This window comes from Microcaecilia unicolor, chromosome 1, assembly GCF_901765095.1.
Source record: "Microcaecilia unicolor chromosome 1, aMicUni1.1, whole genome shotgun sequence".
NCBI classification, from domain to species: domain Eukaryota; kingdom Metazoa; phylum Chordata; class Amphibia; order Gymnophiona; family Siphonopidae; genus Microcaecilia; species Microcaecilia unicolor.
Genome location: NC_044031.1, coordinates 73,373,873 through 73,394,462, shown reverse-complemented (window position 1 = coordinate 73,394,462; position 20,590 = coordinate 73,373,873). Strand labels below are relative to the sequence as shown.

The window sequence follows — 20,590 nt, the reverse complement described above, 5'->3', positions numbered from 1 at the left end:
CCCCTAGTCCTAGTATTTTTGGAAAGTGTAAACAGACGCTTCACATCTACCCGTTCCACTCTACTCATTATTTTATAGACCTCTATCATATTTTATTTATTTTTGTTACATTTGTACCCCGCGCTTTCCCACTCATGGCAGGCTCAATGTGGTTTACATGGGGCAATGGAGGGTTAAGTGACTTGCCCAGAGTCACAAGGAGCTGCCTGTGCCTGAAGTGGGAATCAAACTCAGTTCCTCAGTTCCCCAGGACCAAAGTCCACCACCCTAACCACTCCCCTCAGCCATCTTTTCTCCAAGCTGAAGAGCCCTAGCCGCTTTAGCCTTTTCTCATAGGGAAGTTGTCCCATCCCCTTTATCATTTTTTCCGCCCTTCTCTGCACCTTTTCTAATTCCACTATATCTTTTTTGAGATGCGGCGACCAGAATTGAACACAATATTCGAGGTGCGGTCGCACCATGGAGTGATGCAAAGGCATTATAACGTCCTCATTTTTGTTTTCCATTCCTTTCCTAATAATACCTAACATTCTATTTGCTTTCTTAGCCGCAGCAGCACACTGAACAGAAGGTTTCAATGTATCATCAATGACGACACTTAGATCCCTTTCTTGGTTGGTGACTCCTAACGTGGAACCTTGCATGACGTAGCTATAATTCGGGTTCCTCTTTCCCACATGCATCACTTTTCACTTGCTCACGTTAAACGTCATCTGCCATTTAGACGCCCAGTCTCCCAGTCTTGTAAGGTCCTCTTGTAATTTTTCACAATCCTCTTGCGATTTCAGAACATTGAATAACTTAGTGTCATCAGCAAATTTAATATCCTCACTAGTTATTCCCATCTATAGGTCATTTATAAATATGTTAAAAAGCAGTGGTCCCAGCACAGACCCTTGGGGAACCCCACTAACTACCCTTCTCTATTGAGAATACTGGCCATTTAAACCTACTCTCTGTTTTCTATCTTTTAACCAGTTTTTAATCCACAATAGGACACTACCTCCTATCCCATGACTCTCCAATTTCATCTAGAGTCTTTCATGAGGTACTTTGTCAAATGCCTTATGAAAATCCAGATACACAATATCAACCAGCTCACCTTTATCCACGTTTGTTCACACCTTCAAAGAAATGTAATAGATTGGTGAGGCAAGATTTCCCTTCACTAAATCCATTTTTCAAATTGCATTGTCCTTATGTTTCTCTACCTCAAGCATCTGTTGATGGAGTGCTACAAAAACAATCCTCTATAGATCACCTAAAGTTAGGCACTCAATTGCCATTGTAGAATAATAGCATAAATCCTCATTTATGCGCCTAACTTTAGGCACAAGCACTTATGCTTGCTGAATGGCTGGAGTAAATGTTCGCATTGTGGGTATCCTGAAAATCTGACTGGCTGGGGTGCCTCCAGGACCAGGTTTGGGAACCACTGAGTTAGACCCTTTAAGATTTAAAACCAGATGAAAGGTGACTTCCTTCTTTGGGACAATGAAATAAATGGAGTATCACCTTGTCCTTGTTTGGCCTGGAGAGCTGGAACAATGGCCTAAAGCACCAGCATGGAATCTATAGTGGCCTGAACCTTAACCCTCTTTTATCCTAGTCATATATTATCTAGCTCAACTTATCATACACTACTAAGCCCAACTTTACATTGTTTTACTACTGTTTTATTAAAATTCTATTAACTTTGTATTTCAAACTACACGTAAGTCGCATTGAGCCTGCATTATGTGGGAAAGCGCGGGGTACAAATGTAATAACAATAATAATAACCAACTTAGTTCCCTTTCGACATGCAGACTGCAAAGAGTGACTGGGCAGGAGAACTCCAACCTATAACCTTCTGTAAGAATATCCAGAACCCACTGATCTGATGTGATTTTGGCCCACTCCTGAAACTCCTGAAGACATCCTCCCACCGGACTCCAGCCGGACTCCAGCCTCACATTATTGAGAAACTTGGGGGGGGGGGGGGGCATGACAAGTAGATCTTTTTCTTCGGTGCTAACTCCTAGACTGGACCTAGCATCAAATAACTATGGTTTGGATTATTCTTCCCAATATGCATCACTTTGTACTTGTCCGCATTAAATCTCATCTGCCACTTGGATGCCGAGTCTTCCAACTTCGTAAGGTCTTCCTGCAATTTTCCACAATCCACATGCATTTTAACAATTTTGAATAGTTTTGTGTTGTCTGTAAATGTAATTATTATTATTATTAGCATTTGTATAGCGCTACCAGACACACACAGCACTGAACACCTGATACAAAGAGACAGTCCCTGCTCAAAAGAGCTTACAATCTAAATAATACAGACAGACAAGACAGTTACGGGTGAGGGACGTAATGGGAGCTAAAAAGCAGCAGTGAAAAGGTGGATTTTCAGCATAGATTTGAAAACAGGTAGAGATGGAGCTAGACGTCGTCATTCCCATTTCCAGATCATTAATAAATATGTTAATTAGCACCACCCCAATACAGATCCTTGGGTCACTCCACTATTCATGCTTCTCCACTGAGAGAATTGGCCATTTAACCCTACCCTCTGTTTTCTATCCATCAACCAATTCGTAATCCACAGCACAACATTGCCTCCTATCCCATGGGTTTTTAATTTTCTCAGGAGTCTATCATGTCAAAAGCTTTCTGAAAATCTAGACACACTACATCAACTGGCTCACCTTTATCCACATGTTTATTCATGCATTCAAAGAAAGAAAGCAAACTGGTGAGGCAAGACTTTCCTTGGCCAAATCCATGTTGACGCTGTCCCATTAAACATGTTTTTATATGTGTTCAGTGATTTTATTCTTTATAATACTTTCTGCTATTTTGCCTGGTACTAGCATCAGTCTTACCAGTCTGCAATTTGCTGGATCATCCCTGGATCCCTTTTAAAAGGTAGGCATTGCATTGCCCACCCTCCAATCTTCAGGTACTACTGATTTTAATGACAGATTACAGATCACTAACAGTAGATCTGCAATTTCATATTGAATTCTTTCATCACTCTGGGGTGTATACCATGCAGTCCGGGTGATTTATTTTTTATTTTTATTACATTTGTACCCTGCTCTTTCCCACTCATAGCAGGTTCAATGCAGCTTACATATTATATACAGGTACTTATTTGTACTTGGAGCAATGGAGGGTTAAGTGACTTGCCCAGAGTCACAAGGAGCTGCCTGTGCCTGCAGTGGGAACTGAACCCAGTTCCCCAGGATCAAAGTCCACCACTCTAACCACTAGGCCACTCCTCCACTCCTCTCTTTAATTTGTCGATTTGGCTCAGTACATCTTCTAGGTTCAGTGAGATTTCTTTCAGTTCCTCTGCATTGTTGCCATTGAAAATCATCTCTGGTACAGATAGGTCTCTTACATCTTCTTCAGTAAAGACTAAGGCAAAGAATTCATTCACCATCTCTGCTATGGCCCTGTCTTCCCAGAGTGCCCCTTTTACTCCTTGATGTTCTAACAGTCCCATGGATTCCCTCACAGGCTTTCTGCTTCTGATATACCTGAAGAAGTTATTACTATGAGTTTTTCCCTTTGAGACATTTCTCTTTGTATTCTCTTTTGGCCTTCTTTATCAGTGCTTTGCATCTAACTTGCCAGTGCTTATGTTGTATCTCATTTTCTTCATTCTGAAAGATGTTCTTTTGGCTCTAATAGCCTCTTTCAGTTCTCCCTTTAACCATTCTGGCTGTTGTTTGTTCTTCTTTCCATCTTTATTAATACATGGAATACATCTGGTCTGGGCTTCCAAAATGGCATTTTTAAACAACATCCATGCCTGATTTGCAGCTGAGCATTTCAGCTTTTTTTGTAACCATTTTCCTTGTGGTATCATAGTTACCCTTTCAAAAATTAAATGGTGCAATAGTAGATTTCCTTAGTGACTGCAATCCAGTTATTAAGTCAAATTTGATCATGCTATGATCACTGTTTTCCTGCAGAACCAACATCATTACCTCTTGTACTATGTCTTGTATTCCACTAAGGACTAGATCTAAAATAGCTCTCCTTCTTGTCAGTTCCTGGATCAGTTGCTCCAAGAAGCGGTCATTTATTACATCTAGGAATTTTACCTCCCTAGCACTCCCTGATGTGGCATTTAAACAGTCAATAATGGGGTAATTGAAATTACCCATTATTATACTGTTGTCAATTTGCTAGCTTTTCTTATTTCTGTTAGATATCTTCATCTGTCTGATAGCTCTGGCCTGGTGGACGGTAGTATAGATCTACGTGTATATTCTTTCCCTTCACATATGGAATTTCTGTCCATAAGGATTCCATGTTGCTGTATGTTTCATACAGAATTTGTTTGACTCAATTCTCTCTTTAACATACAGCGCACCCTCCCCCCCAATTTGATCCACCTTATTATTGCAATATAATTTATATCCTGGTAACACAGTGTCCCATTGATTTTCCTTCTTCCATTGGGTCTCTGAGATACTTATTATATCTACCTCTTCATTTAGTGCTATATACTCTAAGTCTCCTATCTTATTTTTTAAGCTTCTAGCATTTGCATACAGACACTTAAAAGTGTGTGTTTTCCAGGCATCTGCAAGCTGTTAGAAGTTGACAAGGATAATTTGCAACTTTTGTTCTGGTCTACCCTTAAATACTTCTGGCTTTCTTTCACCTTTGTTGAAACCTCTCTCTTGGTATTCCCTAAATGACCTGTTATAACAGTATCCTTCAAAGATACCTCACTCTGAACCATGGACTATTATTATTATTATTATTATTTATTGCATTTGTATCCCACATTATCCCACCTATTTGCAGGCTCAATGTGGCTTACATAGTTTTGTAAACATTGTCATTACAGGATAGCAGATACATTTAGTATTGTGTAGAAATTAAGTGAGGGAAGAGAGAAGAAGGAAGGGGGTGAGTAGGGTAATTATAGGAGGTGGGTTATCTTAACTGAGTGGGTTGGTGAGGTGGACTAGTGTGACTCCCAAAGAAATGTTGACTTCTCCCCCATTCTAATTTAAAAGCTGCTCTATCACCTTTTTTTAATGTTAGTGCCCCTGGAAGATCAGGACCCCCCCCCCCCCCCCCCCAGGCTTCTGAGTTCCTCAACCTCAGCCCTCCTGGCACAAGGCCCACCCATCCCTTGCATGTATAACCCCCCTGCCCCCCCAATACCCACAGAGGCTACCTTGTTCTCATTGGTGGTCCTGTGGGGTGTCCTAGGGAGTCTTTGAAGATCTGAGGGTCCTCTAGGGCGCAGTGAGTCCTTGGGGTGTCTGGGAGGTCTTTCGGAATTGGGGAATCTTCAGGCGTGAGCAATGCTCAGTCACTCCTGTCCAGCATCAGATCCAAAATGGTGCCCCTTATGGTAATTGCGCCATTTTGAGGCAGGAGCAATTGGCCATCACTCTGATCCAACCTCCCCAGGCCCCGAAGACTCCACAGGTCCACCAATGAGAAAAATGTAGCTCTATGATTTTGTTTGAGGTAGTGGCATGGCTAGATCGCCAATTTTGGATGGGCCTTATTTCAAAATGGGTGAGCATAAAATTTCCTCTCTGCCCCCACTGTCCACCCCTTCCCTGTCCCCTGGAGCTTCTGACCCAACTCTACCCTGTCCCACCTCAAAATATAAATAGCTGGTGGGGATCCCCAAGCCCTTCCAGCGGAAAACCTCCTCCTCCAGAGGCCAGAACTCCTATCAAGTTTGGCAGTTAGTGGCAATGTCTTTGAGCCACCAACAATGCTGGTACTCTGCATATACTGTTTTCAGGAATACACAAAAACTGAGTATACCCAGCATGCCTGTGGCAACCCAGTGACATTGCTGCCAACTGTGGAGCTTGGTAGGACTTCTGCCCACTGAAAGAGGAGGTCTTCAGCTGAAAGACTTGGACATACCTGCCAGCTACTGCTAGTGGGTACGCCTGAGCCCAAAGTGAATGGACTCACCTGTGGCTGCACCACTGTTTAGAGGTTGTATCCATGAAGGTTGCACCCCTCTATGTCATTTTGAAGTGTGAAAGTCATTTAAGTTGTGCTTTGATTTCATCCTCTTCCTATATAGATTAGCTCTCTACACATCTTTGAGACCTCTAAAGTCCACTCAAGGAGTATCACTATCTGTACCCTCATCAACTTCACCAACCCATTCAGTTATGAAAGCCCACCTTCTATAAATACCCTAATAAATCCCTTCCTTCTTCTTTCTTCCCTTAATTAATCTCTACACAATACTAACTGTACCTGATATACTAGAATAACTATGTTAACAATACTATGTAAGCCACATTGAGCCTGCAAATACTGTAGGTGGGAAAATGTGGGATACAAATGCAATAAAATAAAATAAAATCAAAAGAAATTGTATGATGTGATACCTGCCAGCATGTCTTCTTAGGAGTAGCCCGCCCACTCTGGAATTTACTCCCAGAGAGGCTGCATCTAACTCGAGGCTACCTCTACTTCAGGAAGCAGGTGAAAGCCTGGGTCTGCTCACAAGCCTTTAATACATGTGGTGCCTGAGCATACACTCACTCTGCACATGGACTAGCTTGCTACGCACCCTGCAATTTAGATCAGTTCCTCATATCTTGTTTAACTGTACAAAGATTTTGCCTTGTGTTTAGCCACCCATCTGTTTATCCCAGTGGAGTCTATATTATACATCTTGTCCCCATCTATATATCTGCACTTGGCACCTCAGACACATAGAAAAACATTAGAATCATATCTATGCTATTTGAACATTCTATTGCAGTGATGGCGAACCTTTCAGAGACCGAGTGCCCAAACAGCAACCCAAAATCTAATTATTTATCGCAGGTGCTGGTACTCATTATGGGCGGGGTCACCACATATGACTCCACCCCAATGATAGCCACACCCCTTACACCAGCCATGGCGCATATAAACAAACATCATTGAAACTATTATACTAGTATAGGAGAAAAAAATAACATGATTTTTTTTCATTATAAATCATTTCTGTAAGCTGTTACAGCTCCAGTATATCCAGTGCAAAATAAGACAGCAGATGTAAATTCTCAAATTGGACATATTCCAAACACTAAAATGAAAATAAAATGATTTTTTCTACCTTTGTTGTCTGGTGATTTTGTTTTTCTATCCATATTGGTCCTAGTCTCTGACTCTGATGCTCTCTATCTGTTCTCTAAACTCCGTTTCCAGGGCTTCCTTTCCATTTATTTCTTTACTTTCCTCCTTTCTTCTTCATTTCTTGCCCTCCTCTCCCCCCTGCCCTCCCCTCCATCCACCCATGTCCAGCAACCCTCCTCTCCCCTCCAGCCACCCATGTCCAGCCACCCTCCTCTCCCCTCCCGCCCGCCATCCCTCCCAGCACCAGGCACCCCTCCCTCCCACCCAGCACCAGGCATCCCACCCAGCATCAGGCATCACTCCCTCCCTCCCACCCAGCACCAGGCATCCGTCCCTCCCTCCCAGCATCAGGCATAATATGCTAATATGGAGGAAGGAAGGAAGGGAAAAAGAGCTGGCTTTTTTTGGGAATAAATTACAAATTTGCTCCAGACTGTTGAAATACAAAACTCTTTATTGAACACATGCGCTTCAAAACCTGCTCATGTGCATTTTAAAATCTGTAAATACACACACTACTCTCTTCTGTCTTTCATACCCATTCACTCCTGTAGCGTGTCTGCTTAGTGACTCTATAAGCGTTTAAAGTTTTATACAACTTGCTGTTTTGAATATTATTATTGCACTGCACATTATATTTCACATTTTACATTCCTCAAATAAATATCACAGTGTTACACAAAATTAAAGGCAAACATTCTTTGTAATTCTGCTGTCTTTGATCTTCCAGTTTCCCTTTCTTACAATGTCTATTTTGAGGGTTTGCAAAAAGTCTCCAGTGCTTTCCTCAATAAGTAAATGAGTCTGCTTTCAATACTCTTCAGGCACTACGTTGGAGGAATGAGTTACTCATGGTAAAATTTGCTGTGGTCCTTAACCAAACGTCGGTTAACCATAATGAATATGTATGAGATATCAAGCCAGCTCTTTCTCCCTCCCTTCCTTCCTTCTTTCCTCCATCTTGTAAGGCACTGCCTACCGAACAAAAACAGTGTTAGAGATCTGGCCATCTGAATTTATTTATTTTCTCCTCCATCTTGTAAGGCACTGCCTACCCAACAAAAACAGTGTTAGAGTAGTAGACTAAAGATGGACCAATAAAGAACGACAACGTGGATGCAGGCAGCAGCAGCTCACAGGCTAGGCATGATTATTATTTTAAAACATTGTAAGTCCAAATCTCCTGTAACAAGATGGATAAAGAGGTACAGAACGACAATGTGGATGCAGGCAGCAGCAGCAACTCACAGGTTTGCTTGCTGTGTTTTGAGTGAATGGCGACAGCTGCGCGGGAGAGTGGAAAAAAAATGAGATTTTACCAAATGACGTCTTCTTCCTTCTGTGGACTCACTCAGGACTGATAGGCTCAGGCTCAGTCACCACTTCCACTAGTACGGACAAGGCTTGCAGGCTTGCAGCGGCGAACTAGCACCAGTAAAAGCACCAACAAACAGGCAGGCTCGACTCCGTCCTTCGCTTCCCTGCCCTCTGAGCATCCCGCCCGCCCGAAAGGAAATGACGTCAGAGGAAGGTGGGAGTCCGGGACGCAGAGAGGGCAGGGAAGCGAAGGACAGAGTCGAGCCTGCCTGTTTGTTGGTGCCTTTACTGCGACTTCGGGTGAAAGTCGTAAGTCATTTCATTTGGGGGGGCAATGCCCTCCAGTCTACGCCCATGTGCGCCAAGCCAGCCCAGCACGCTTTTCACTGCTGCTGTCGCTGCCGACGCCGCCTTAACCCCGCGCAGGTATGAGTTTTAAATTTCTGAGGGGGGGGGGGCAGGAACTGGCTGAGGTGACGAGCTGACGGCATGCGTGCCAGCAGAGAGGGCTCTGCGTGCCCTCTCTGGCACGTGTGCCATAGGTTCGCCATTCACTGTTTTATTGCTTGCTAAATAGGTGTTCCATTGGTATTCTGCTGACATTGTATTATATCAATGTTCTTTGAATATTCTTCCATGCTGTCTATTATGATATTGATTGTATTGTACTGACATTATATTTCCAAGTTTACCTCATTTATTGTATTTACTTTTATATATGGTCATTTTACTATTGTTGCGAGGTTAACAAAATTGTACGATGAATCTGTTCATATAGGTGGCTAATAAATCCTAATAATTAAATAAATATAAGAATTCTTTGTGTTTGTCTCACGCCGTTATGAATCCAGTTGCTGTTTTTGTCCCCACCACTTTCACTGGGAGGCCATTACAGGCATCCACCACTTTTTCTGTGGAAAGTATTTCCTGATTGCTGCTTTTAAGCTTATCTCCTTGTAGCTTCATTTCATTTCCTCTAGTTCACAGCTTCTTCTTCTTTCTTGTTTATAAATACTGCTTAAATAGCTGTCATATCATAAATATGCAATGCCAATATTCGGAATAATACAGCTTTAATACAAGTATACCCATGTTTCAAAATTCATAGATATACTGAATAGCCAAGATTGTTATCAGAGAAAATATATTGTCTCTGAAGACTGTTTTATAATATTTTTCCTAACCATTCAAGGAAGCTGAATCAAGTTTACTTTAATGCAAATATCTAAGGGACCCTTTTACTAAGCTGTGGTAAAAGGGGGCCTGTGCTAGCATCAGCGCGTGTTTTTGACGCACAATGAGGCCCCTTTTTACCGCAGTGGGTAAAAGGCTGTCTTTTTTTGAGGAAAAGGTACAAAGGAGAGGGTTCCAAGTATACCAAGAAACAAGAGCAGAACAAAAAGCACGTGGATCTCCAGGAACAGGACAAAAAGAATGCTTTATTGAAAGGACCCAACACAGGCAGTGTTTCAGCAACCAAGAGCCTGCATCAGGGGTCACAATAAAATGATGTCCAAGTATAAAAGCCTTTCAGCGTAATCGATTGCCTTCTTGCATCAAGTACACAAAAACACTGTAACTCTAGGCATGCTATATAGAATATGGGGGTTAGTGACAAACCAGGATTTCTTCCCTTTAAGCAGAAATGTGAGTTGCTCAAATTTGTACAGCTCCATACAAATGTCCAGTCAGGGAGACCTAGAAGGGCCCTGCTTATGTTTTCAATGTTGAACAATGGCCATCTTTGCCACCAGAACTAAGGGGCCCTTTTACTAAGGCGTGCCGAAAAGTGGCCTGCGCTGGTATAGGCGTGTGTTTTGGACTTGTGCAGGTCCATTTTTCATTGTGCCTGGGAAAAAGGCTTTTTATTAATGGCCGAAAATGGACGTGTGGCAAAATTAAAACAGGCACGCGTCTATTTTTGGCCTGAGACCTTATCGCCACCCAGTAACTTAGCAGTAAGGTCTCACGCGCTAACCGGGTAGTAAGCGCCAGTGCCGATTACAGCTGGGCAAGCACCATGGGGTAGAAAATATTTTATACCACGTGTTTTGGACACGCGTCCAAAACCGAATTATCTCCCAGGGCACGCAGTAGCCGGGCGGTAATTCCAATTTGATGCACATTGGACGTGTGTAGGAGCCTGCGCGCCTTAGTAAAATGGTCCCTAAGGTAGCAGTTAAGGAGTGTTGGTACCATGTACAATGCCAATGTGGTCGTATTGCCCAATTCGGACAAGCCTTTAACGGAAGTAACTAACTTGTTAGCAGTGGTGTAGCCACAGGTGGGCCTGGGTGGGCCAGGGCCCACCCACTTAGGGCGCAGGCCCACCCAACAGTAGTACACATTTAGTGGTAGCTGGTGGGGATCCAAAGCTCCGTCAGCTGAAGACTTCCGCCTAATGGTAACAAAAACGCTACTCTCAACGATACGAGAACCTGCACATTCTCAGTTTTCAGCGCATGCCTTCTGCAGACTGCCAAGGTGGAAAGACACGTGTTCCTGCCAGCTTAGATATTTTTTTGGTGGTGGTGGTGTGGAGAACACTTGGTGCCCACCCACTTCTTGCCTAGGCCCACCCAAAATCTGTTGGCTGGCTACGCCCCTGCTTGTTAGTCTCACTCACACACACACACACACACACACAAGGATTTACTCGGGCTGCTCATACTGCAGCGGGACATGTTTATCCACTCCTACCCTAGCTGAGATAATATTTAACCATCTCTCTGACCTCACATGCAACTTTCTTCAAATCAATCACCTTACTTTCTAACTCTTCCTACACACTTACCTATCTATATGTTATATTTACCCTTCACTACCAATTATAATGTTCTAGTACATATTGTGTTGTCATTGCAAGTAGAATACCATACCATACTTTGTATTGTTGTTCGAATATTTTTACTGCTGTAATTGCCTATTGCTCATGTTTGATCTATTCTTACTGTACACTGCCTTGAGGGAATTCCTTCAAAAAGGCGGTAAATAAATCCTAATAAATAAATAAAGGACCAGTCATTGTGTGCTACATTCCTTTTTAACATTTTCATGCAAATGTTTGGTTACCCTTAATGAGGATAGGTTTGTGTTCTTTGATCGATCTCAGGTTGAGAATTTTGTGCATGGTAAGTGGAGTCAAGTGCTTCCTAATTGGTACATATGTCAATGATTTGCTATGACTTGCAGGAGGCACTGTTGGTAAATGGGCACCGACGGACCCATTTACAAAGCAGCGGTAAGCCAACGCGGGCTTACCGCATGCTAAAATGGAAGTACTGCCGGGATACCGCAGCAGCTCGGCGGTAGTTCCCACCCCCAGTGCACCCTATTTCCAGTGCTACAAATCGGGTTACTGCCAGAGTAGCGTGAGAGCCCTTATCACCACCTCAATGGTCTGCACATATGTGCAGGACGTCAGACTCACAGAAACAGAAGCCTGCGCGGCTGCAAGGGCAGGCTTCTACATGGAATGTTGCTAGTGGAATAGCAACATTAACATTCCATGTAGAATCTCCAATAGTAGCAACATTCCATTTAGAATCTCAAATAGGGAAAGGGAACTGGGACTTGATATGCTGCCTTTCTGTGGGGTTTACATAGTATATACAGGTACTTATTTGTACCTGGGACAATGGAGGGTTAAGTGACTTGCCCAGAGTCACAAGGAGCTGCCTGTGCCTGAAGTGGGAATCGAACTCAGTTCCCCAGTTCCAGAGTCCATCACCCTAACCACTAGGCCACTCCTCCACTCCTCCACTAAAAATTCAAAATTAAATCTGCCTTTCTATTGGTTAATTCTTGCACATTAGTCTTGTTCAAATGGGTCTTCCTTCAATACCAGTCTTATGATCAGACTAACACAACATCCTCCAGATTCTATAAATAATACCCAAAGTTGTTCGTGTAATCTAATTGAGTAACCAGCCAACTTGCACCAATAATTGGGTGCCCACCAATTATTGGCATTAATTGGCAACAATTTGGATTTGCATGTGCATCTTACTAAGCACTATTCTATAAAGATACGCATGCAAATTTTTTAGCGTGTAACTGAAAAGGGGGTGTGGCCATAGGAGGGGCAAGCATGGACATTCACAAAAGATCACGCAGGATTATAGAATTTGGAGGATCTGTGCCGGATTTATGAACAAGAATTAAACTAGGTGTAAATCCTCGTGCCCAAAATTGATTGTGGATCCCGGAACTTTCCACCATTTTCTAAATGGTGCCCACCTCAGAATGCCATTTATAGAATAGCGCTCATCGTGCAGTTTTTTCGGTGCCCAAATTTGGGCTAATTTCAGCCTTGAGCTCTGTCTTTCCCTATCCACCAGGACCCTTTATTTTAATATTTGGTGTGCTGCTTTTTGATATTTTTCACCTATTTTAGCAACAGCCACCCTCATACATTATTTTTGTACGTCCTCACCTGTTCACACAAGTAAAAATACACACATACTCCTGAAAATTCAAAAGCATACACGAAGTTCCAAATTACACCAGTGCCTCACTTGCATCGCATGAGTTTCATATCTCTTGCCAACTACTGCTGAGATACAGCAGTAGTTTATTTTGGGTTTTGAGGCATCTTCTCCCACCGTTTCCTCAACACAAATAAGATAGGTGTCCTCTTACTAAGCCGCTGTGAAATGTGTCCTGCGATAGTGTGGGTGCGTGTTTTTGTGTGCGCTAGGCCATTTTTTTACCACATCTGGGAAAAAGGCCATTTTTTTTAATGGGCCAGGAAATTGGCTTGTGCTAAAATTAAAACTAGCATGCGCCTATTTATGGTCTTAGCCCTTACCGCCACCCATTGATCTAGCAGTAAGGCCAACTGCCAATTAGTGCTGGGAAACGCCACATGTGGCAGAAAATTTAAAAAATAATTTCTACCGCCGGAATGAATGCATGCCAAATCTGAAATTACTGCCAGGGGGCATGCTAGCCTGGCGGTACTCCCGTTTAGGCATGTGCTGCACACGCCTGGGCTCTCCCACAGCTTAGTGAAAGGGCCCCATAGTCTGGTAGGCTGCCAATCCTTAAACACTGCAAAAGGTAGACGGACATCTCCTCTCAGACTATCCCTCAGTTCCACTCTGAGTCTGACAGGGGTGCCACATCAGCAGAAACCATCTTCCCTCCCTGCCCAGGCTTGAACGTACCCCAGTCATGCCAATCTGAGCAGAAGACTAGAACCCTCAGCTGTGGCACTGCAGTAACATTTTTGCAGCCATAAGGGCTGGCCCAGCCTTGAAAGTTTTCAAAATTATTTCTGAAACAATAAAGGTCAGCCAACATTGGTGACTGGGGTTTGAGCACTATGCTCCCTTCATCAGCTCAAAATTGTTGCTGTATTCCCTCTACACTGTTTTTGTATTTTATTTTCATCCGATTCTGTGTATTGATTATACCAGTACCTATTTAAACTCTTCTGTGGAGCAAACGTTCAGCTAATGTTAGGTCACGTCATATCACCTAAATCAATGAAATGTTCTGCTATAAATTTAAAATGCCAATAACAGAACTTGCATGTAGTCGTACTGACAGCTTGGTAGTATTATGTCACCATGTGGTTTCCTATTGGCACTGCAGTGTGAGGACTGAGAGTGCTCATCACAGAAAGTATTCTAAACACTTCTTATCACAAGGCCCGATTTACCCAAATGCAGGTACCGAGTTTGCAAAACTAGCACCTGCCATCAAAGGAAATATTAACTATATGTCTGGCACAGATAAAAAAAATATATATTCTTATGACCCTGAAAAGCTGCAGGGGCTAGAGGAGGAACCGCAAGAGATTGCTCCGTTAATGTTCTCTAAGCAGACCACAGAAACACCCACTTGAATACATACTCGCTTTGCTATCTCCTTCGGCAACCCCTAAGATATAAACATATTTATTCCTGCTCCCAGATTACCTGTACCTTTATTCTTAAATGAAATCAAGAGTTTGATAAAAAGCAGGCTCGGTCACTCAGATCACATGGCGGATGCTTCTCAGTTCATTATAATTTCAAAGCTAAGGAAATATTAGTCAAAAACGCATTCCTAACAGACTAATATTTTCCTTCCAGAGTAGTTGGGACAAGAAATTGTGTAAATAATTAAGAACTCAAGAGTCTTTAACCCAAAGAAAATTATAGCTCTGGATTTTTCTCTGCTACTGTACAGTAAAAAATTCATGAGTAAATCAGCTCATCTGGTACTCACTGCTCAGATCCTTCCAGCTGGAACTCACACGGGGCAAAAATATCATTACGAAATTGGCACAAAATGTTGACTTTGTCGTTAACAGGAGAAGCATTCAAAGAGCCACTGTCACCATTGTGTTCTTCCCATCCTGAGCACGTTGCTATTTCCAATCTGGCTCTTGTGAACATTACCTAAAATCTATCTGAAAATCTCGTTAATTTGCCTTACTTTCTGAACTCTATGTTCAAAAGATGTTTCAAAACAGGCAGATGAAAATCATAAAGGTCACTTGAAAGTACATTATCTAGGTATCCAGGGGCAGGGCTTAATTTCTGGGGAAACGGTCTGGAACACAGTTCTGCCACTTCTCTTCAAACTGCAGAGCAGAAGGGGGTGTTTCTTTTTTTAACATGAAATGTTATTTATTTTTCAAATTCAATCTATAAACAGTTAACTTGACATAATTTGCAAAGACATATATGCTGTAAAATGGAGCAGGGATGTTTGTGCTCCAGCCCCTCCCTTTCAGGCATCCTGTAGGGAAATAGGAAGAGAAGAGGTGAGCCTGCTGCAGAACTGTCACTCTACTCCCTAATCCGGTCCCTCCTCTCCTATGGGTCCTGCTCCTCCTGCCTCTCCCTCCCTCCTGACCCCCCCCCCCCCCCCCAGCTCCACAATTCCATTTCTTTTTCTGTCTACAAATTAAGCCCTGTCCAGGAAGGAGGGGTAGAAGGGGGTGAGCTAAGGGAGGAAGTTATCAAGCTGTATTAGGGCCTTAAATTACGTTATTTGCTCCTTAATATGACATATAGGGCTCTAACACAGCTATTCTTGCTCTATTGCAGTGGTATTTAGGTCACTGCAGGTTACACAGTAATGAGCTGTAAAACATGCAAATACATGTAAAGCAGGTCATTATTATGTAAAAACCATAACATGATTTGCAGTGTGCAATGGGTGGGGTTATTTTACCATACTGGGAGCCGCAGGCCTCAAAGTCCAATGCTCCTGGGCTGGAGCCTGCAAGGCCTGTGCTGTCTACCTCCACAATTTCCTCCCACCCCCCCACCCCCAATCGAGCCCAACCACCCCTCAAATGGACCCACCCCTCAAAAGGGCCTGCCATTAGTTTTTTCTGGTGCTCTAATGGTCTTAATTGAGGAGCAATTCCCAGTTCCTCCTGCCCTGGCTGGCGCCATCCCCAAAATGGCACCCCTAGCAGTAGTCTCGTGTTATTACCTCTAGGGGTAATGTTTCCTTGATAGGCCACTAGCTCCCGTAATCTTCCCTATACCTGCAATAAGGCCCATATAGAAAATCCCCTAATTCTATAAATGGTATGCGCCCAGTTATAGAATAGCTTCAGTTACGCATGTAGCTTAATTTAATTAGTGCTAATTTAGCCCTTAATTAGTTTTAAGTACCAATATTTGGCATTAACAAACACTAACACACATTAATTTGGAGTTACACATGTAACTGACTTTTACCCCTATTCTATACATTGGGTGCCTAATTTCTATGGCATGCAACTGCAACGGGGGCATGGAACTGGGAGGAGCATGGGCAGGGCAGAGGCATAGGAGGCGCTGACCGACCAAAAAGACGTCTATCCAGAGGTTGATTGTTGCAGTTATTTATTGAGTATTAAAACACATACAGACTCGACACGGACCGTGTTTCAGCAAATAATATTACCTGCCTCAGGAGTCAAGTATCTGTTATACAGCTGTGTATGAAAATGATGGACCAAAAAAGTACACTGGTAAGACAGACGGTAGACTTCTAAATGTCCGGAATGCCAAAGAAAGCATTTTTGAGCATACATCGCTTTCATTTGCCGTCTGGACATTTAGAAGTGTACCAATTTAACTGAATAACGAGCCAATTAGTGCCAATAATTGTTTTTGAACAAGCAATAATTGGCACTAATTGAAATTACCATGTACGTGCATAAATTTAGGCACGTGATCCAAGTCCCAGAAAAGGGGGGAGGGGCACAGAAATGGGAGGGTCATGGGCATTTTGAGTGGAGTGTGGATACCAGTTAAGTGCGTAATTATAAAATAAAGGCGTTCCATGCATAAATTTAGGCAGGGGCATTTGCACCACATTTTCGTTGGTGCAAACGGACATGCCTAAGTTTAAGTGTGACCACTGCACTTAAGTGCCATTCTATAAACCACGTCTAACTTTAGGTGCAGCTTATAGAATAGCACTTAAGCGAGGTTTTTTCGGCACCAATTTTTTAGGTGCAATTTATACAATTCACCCCACAACCTCCAATATTTAGGTGCAAGCATTTCCACAAGTCAGTCACATAGCATAAGTGCTCACGAATGTAGTTAGGCATTACAATACTGACTTACACTAGTGTTCCATAATGGAATCTCGGCACCCAAATGTCATTATAGAATTTGTGTTTAGTACAGTAATACCTCAGTTTTCGTTGACTTCGGTTATTGTCGGTTTCGGTTTTCGTCGATTTTTTCCGCGAAAAATTTGTCTCAGATTTCGTCGGCGTGCCCACATGACCTCGCTGCTAATTTTGCGAAAACAAAGGGCGACCCACGCGTTCTCCTGTTCATTGATTCATATGGAAATAATTGCCGCGGTTTTCGTTGGTTTTGGATTTCGCCGATTGTTTTCGGACGGATTATCGACGAAAACCAAGATATCACTGTATCTGACATCCTAGCGCCTAACTTTAGACAACCTTCATAGAATTACCAAAATGTGGTCCTCCCAAGAAACCCCATCCTCTGATTCCAATGGATTTGGCAGTTTAAGGGTGAATCATGGGTCAGGGGCAGGAACAAGTTGAGGGAGGGGGGTTCTAGGCCAGTACCACTTGAGTTTTGGGAATACTGTGTTGGGACTTGCTATCAGGGGAGAAGAGCTCCTCGGAGGGGCTGCATTTTTATACAGCTTGGGACTAAGTGTGGGGTGGGGGTTAGGGGGAGCAGTGGGCCAGAAAGGCACTGAGGTCCCCCAGGAGAAGCCTCTTGCATGCAGCCTGCAGTATATTTGACAGTCTGCCTCTTTCAATAGAAAGAGGTCTGCAAAGCCTCTCATGTGCCCAATTTCACAAAAATGCACATGAATTTTTAATTTAATTTCAATGCTACATGTATTTTGCTTCTCCATAAAAAGTTCAACAAGGATTACACAAAGCAAGTATGCCTCACAATGATTCAGCCAAGAACTTCTCTTAAAAATGTTCTCTGGGAGGGGCATTGCAGTGAGACAATTTGATACAAAATCTTATAGAATCTAATTGTTTTCCTTTAGAATTCACATTTTTAGCAATACACCTGGGCTTCTTTTGAAAGTTCCATGTAAATAGATGATTAGAGATCAGAGAGGTCATGCGCTTTTTTTTTTCTATTCCTTCTCATTTTACAAGCATGAACCTGTACTTACACATTTAGCTTGCATAAACATCAAATTCCCCATTTTACAAAGCTGATATATAGCATATATCAAACCCAAGTGCAGGTAAATGGCAAGGGGATTTGACCTGGGTATATTTTGGATGGGACAAGTCCCCACTTCAAAAGGGAACTAACCCCCAAATTCAAAAAAAAGTTGCTCAAAATGGCATACACAAATTTGAACGTGTACCCAATTTGCACAAACAATTTAATTGAATAATGAGTTAAATAGCATTGATAATTGGCTTAACAAGCAATTATTGGCACAAATTAGTTTTAATTGAAATATACACATGTAGATTTAATTTTACGCATGAGTTAAAAAAAAGAGGATGTGAAAATGGGAGGGTCATGGGTGGAATGGGGGCATTCCTAAAATTTACACACAGAGTTATACAATAAGGGGGATATGCGCCTAATTCAGGTGTGATGATTTCCACCACATTTCAGTTGGTACAAATGGCCGTGCCTAATGGTAGGCGCAATTCCAGGACGTAAGGACTATTCTATAATCTGTGCTTAACTTTAAGCATGGTTTATAGAATACCGCTTTTTTGGTGCCAAAAAAACCTGTCACCCCTAAATACCTATGTCACCCTTAAATACCTATGTCCTAAAATGTCAAGCACATTTGGGATTTGGTAAACAGCTTCTATTGAGCAGCACTCCTCTGGAGGGATGGGGGGCTGCCCCTTTAATCCCCAGTGGTTTTTGTTTGCCCCCAAGTACCCAACTGGCAAAGAAAACCATTCACTGTGGCAGTGTTGGGGTAATAACTGGTTAAGTTTCTAAGGTCACAGTTATATTGTCATTGTACAAAATAAGCTGTTATAGCTGTGAATTTGTTGATATCAATGGCGTAGCTACGTGAGGCCACGGGGGCCTGGGCCCCTGTAGATTTGGCCCTATAACCCCCTGCCAATGACCCTCTCGACCCCCCCTCCCGCCACCAATCCTCCCCCACAGCTGCCGTCGTCGTCGTCTACCTTTGCTGGCGGGGAACCCCAACCCCCGCCAGCCGAGGTCCTCTTCTTCCGGCGCAAAGCTTCATTCTGTTTCTGTGAGTCTGACCTCAGACTCACAGAAACAGAATGAAGCCTTGCAGATCAGCCAGCGAAGCCTTGCACCGGAAGAAGAGAATCTCGGCTGGCGGGGATTGGGGTCCTCCATCAACAAAGGTAGGCGACGACGGGGGGAGGGTTGGCGGAGGGAGGGAGGGTCGAGAGGGTCGCCGGCAGGGGTGGGTCAAAGTTGTTGGTGGTGATGGTGGCGGCAGGGGGAGGGCGGCAATGGCGGGGGGGTCGGCAGCGCCGGGGGGTGCTAAAATGTGCCCCCTCACCTCAGGCTCTGGACCCCCCTCCCACCGAAGTCTGGCTACACCCCTGGTTGATATTACATATGTTTATTTTTCTTAAAATGGATGTTTATGTTGCACACACCCAGGAGGGAATTCCATAAATGGTGCCTTAAAAATCGGCGCTGTAAAACCACATGGTTAGCAGGATTCTATAAACTATGCCTATAAATAGGTATAGTTTATAGAATATGCTCACATGCCATTCTTACAACTAAAATTTAGACGCACCCATTTAGACCACCTAAAACCAGGCCTAAATACCTGCACCTAAGTTAGGCACAGATCGTGTATTCTATAACAGTGTGCATAGTTTTTTGAAATGCCCACAACCTGATCATTCCATGCCCTCTTTTCGACTAGAATTTATGCACACCGCGTTATAGGACATGCCTAGAAAGTTGTATGCATTAGTTCTAATCAAAGACAATTAGTGCCGTTAATTGGTTGTTAAGTACCAATTATCAGTGCTGATTGGCTTGTTAATCGATTAAGTTGTGCGCACAATTTGGCCATGTGGCCAAATTAGAATGCAGAATTTGAGGCACCATATATAGAATTTGGTGGCCAGCACATAAATGTCCATTTCTTCTATATTTCAGAACAGGCTCTGCGATAGTAGATTCTGTTTTAAGATTGTAGTGAAACTTGAGACAAACTGACCTGCACATCACAATTCTTATAATCTGTCTAAAATGGGGCTGAAAATATACGTTTAGTGCCACCCTACTTTCAAATTTTATTGTTTGGGGATTTATTTCTTCATGTGGGTCTAATAAAATCTTTGATCTAGTTTCCTTGTTAGTTTTTTATACTTGTATTATCTTCCACTTTTCTCAATTTGAGGCCAGAGCTAAACTGTATTAGGATATTGTATTTACATTTTCATTTTTCATATCTTGAAGTATTATATCCTGTTAGTCCACTGGGTGGAGTATGAGTTTGTCATGGGTGTTCTGCCTAGCAATGAGACTCTTTTACTAAACTTCGGAAAAAAGGGCCCTGCACTAGCATTGGGGGCCGTTTTTGCCAGCAGGGGGCACCAGAAACTGCCATGCTTACCTGTTGTACTGCACTCCAATGGCCACTGCCATTGCATACTACAGCCCTCCCAAGACCTACCTTGATGGCCAGGGCCTACTCTGGTGGTGTAGTGGCCTATGCG

At 42.9% G+C, this 20,590-nt stretch overlaps 1 protein-coding gene across 1 annotated transcript in view; it reads right to left on the bottom strand.

Annotated features, from left to right (window-relative positions):
* The window catches only part of DPP6 (dipeptidyl peptidase like 6), a 931,600-nt gene that overhangs the window by 778,877 nt on the left and 132,133 nt on the right, over positions 1 to 20,590 (bottom strand). The window lies entirely within an intron of this gene.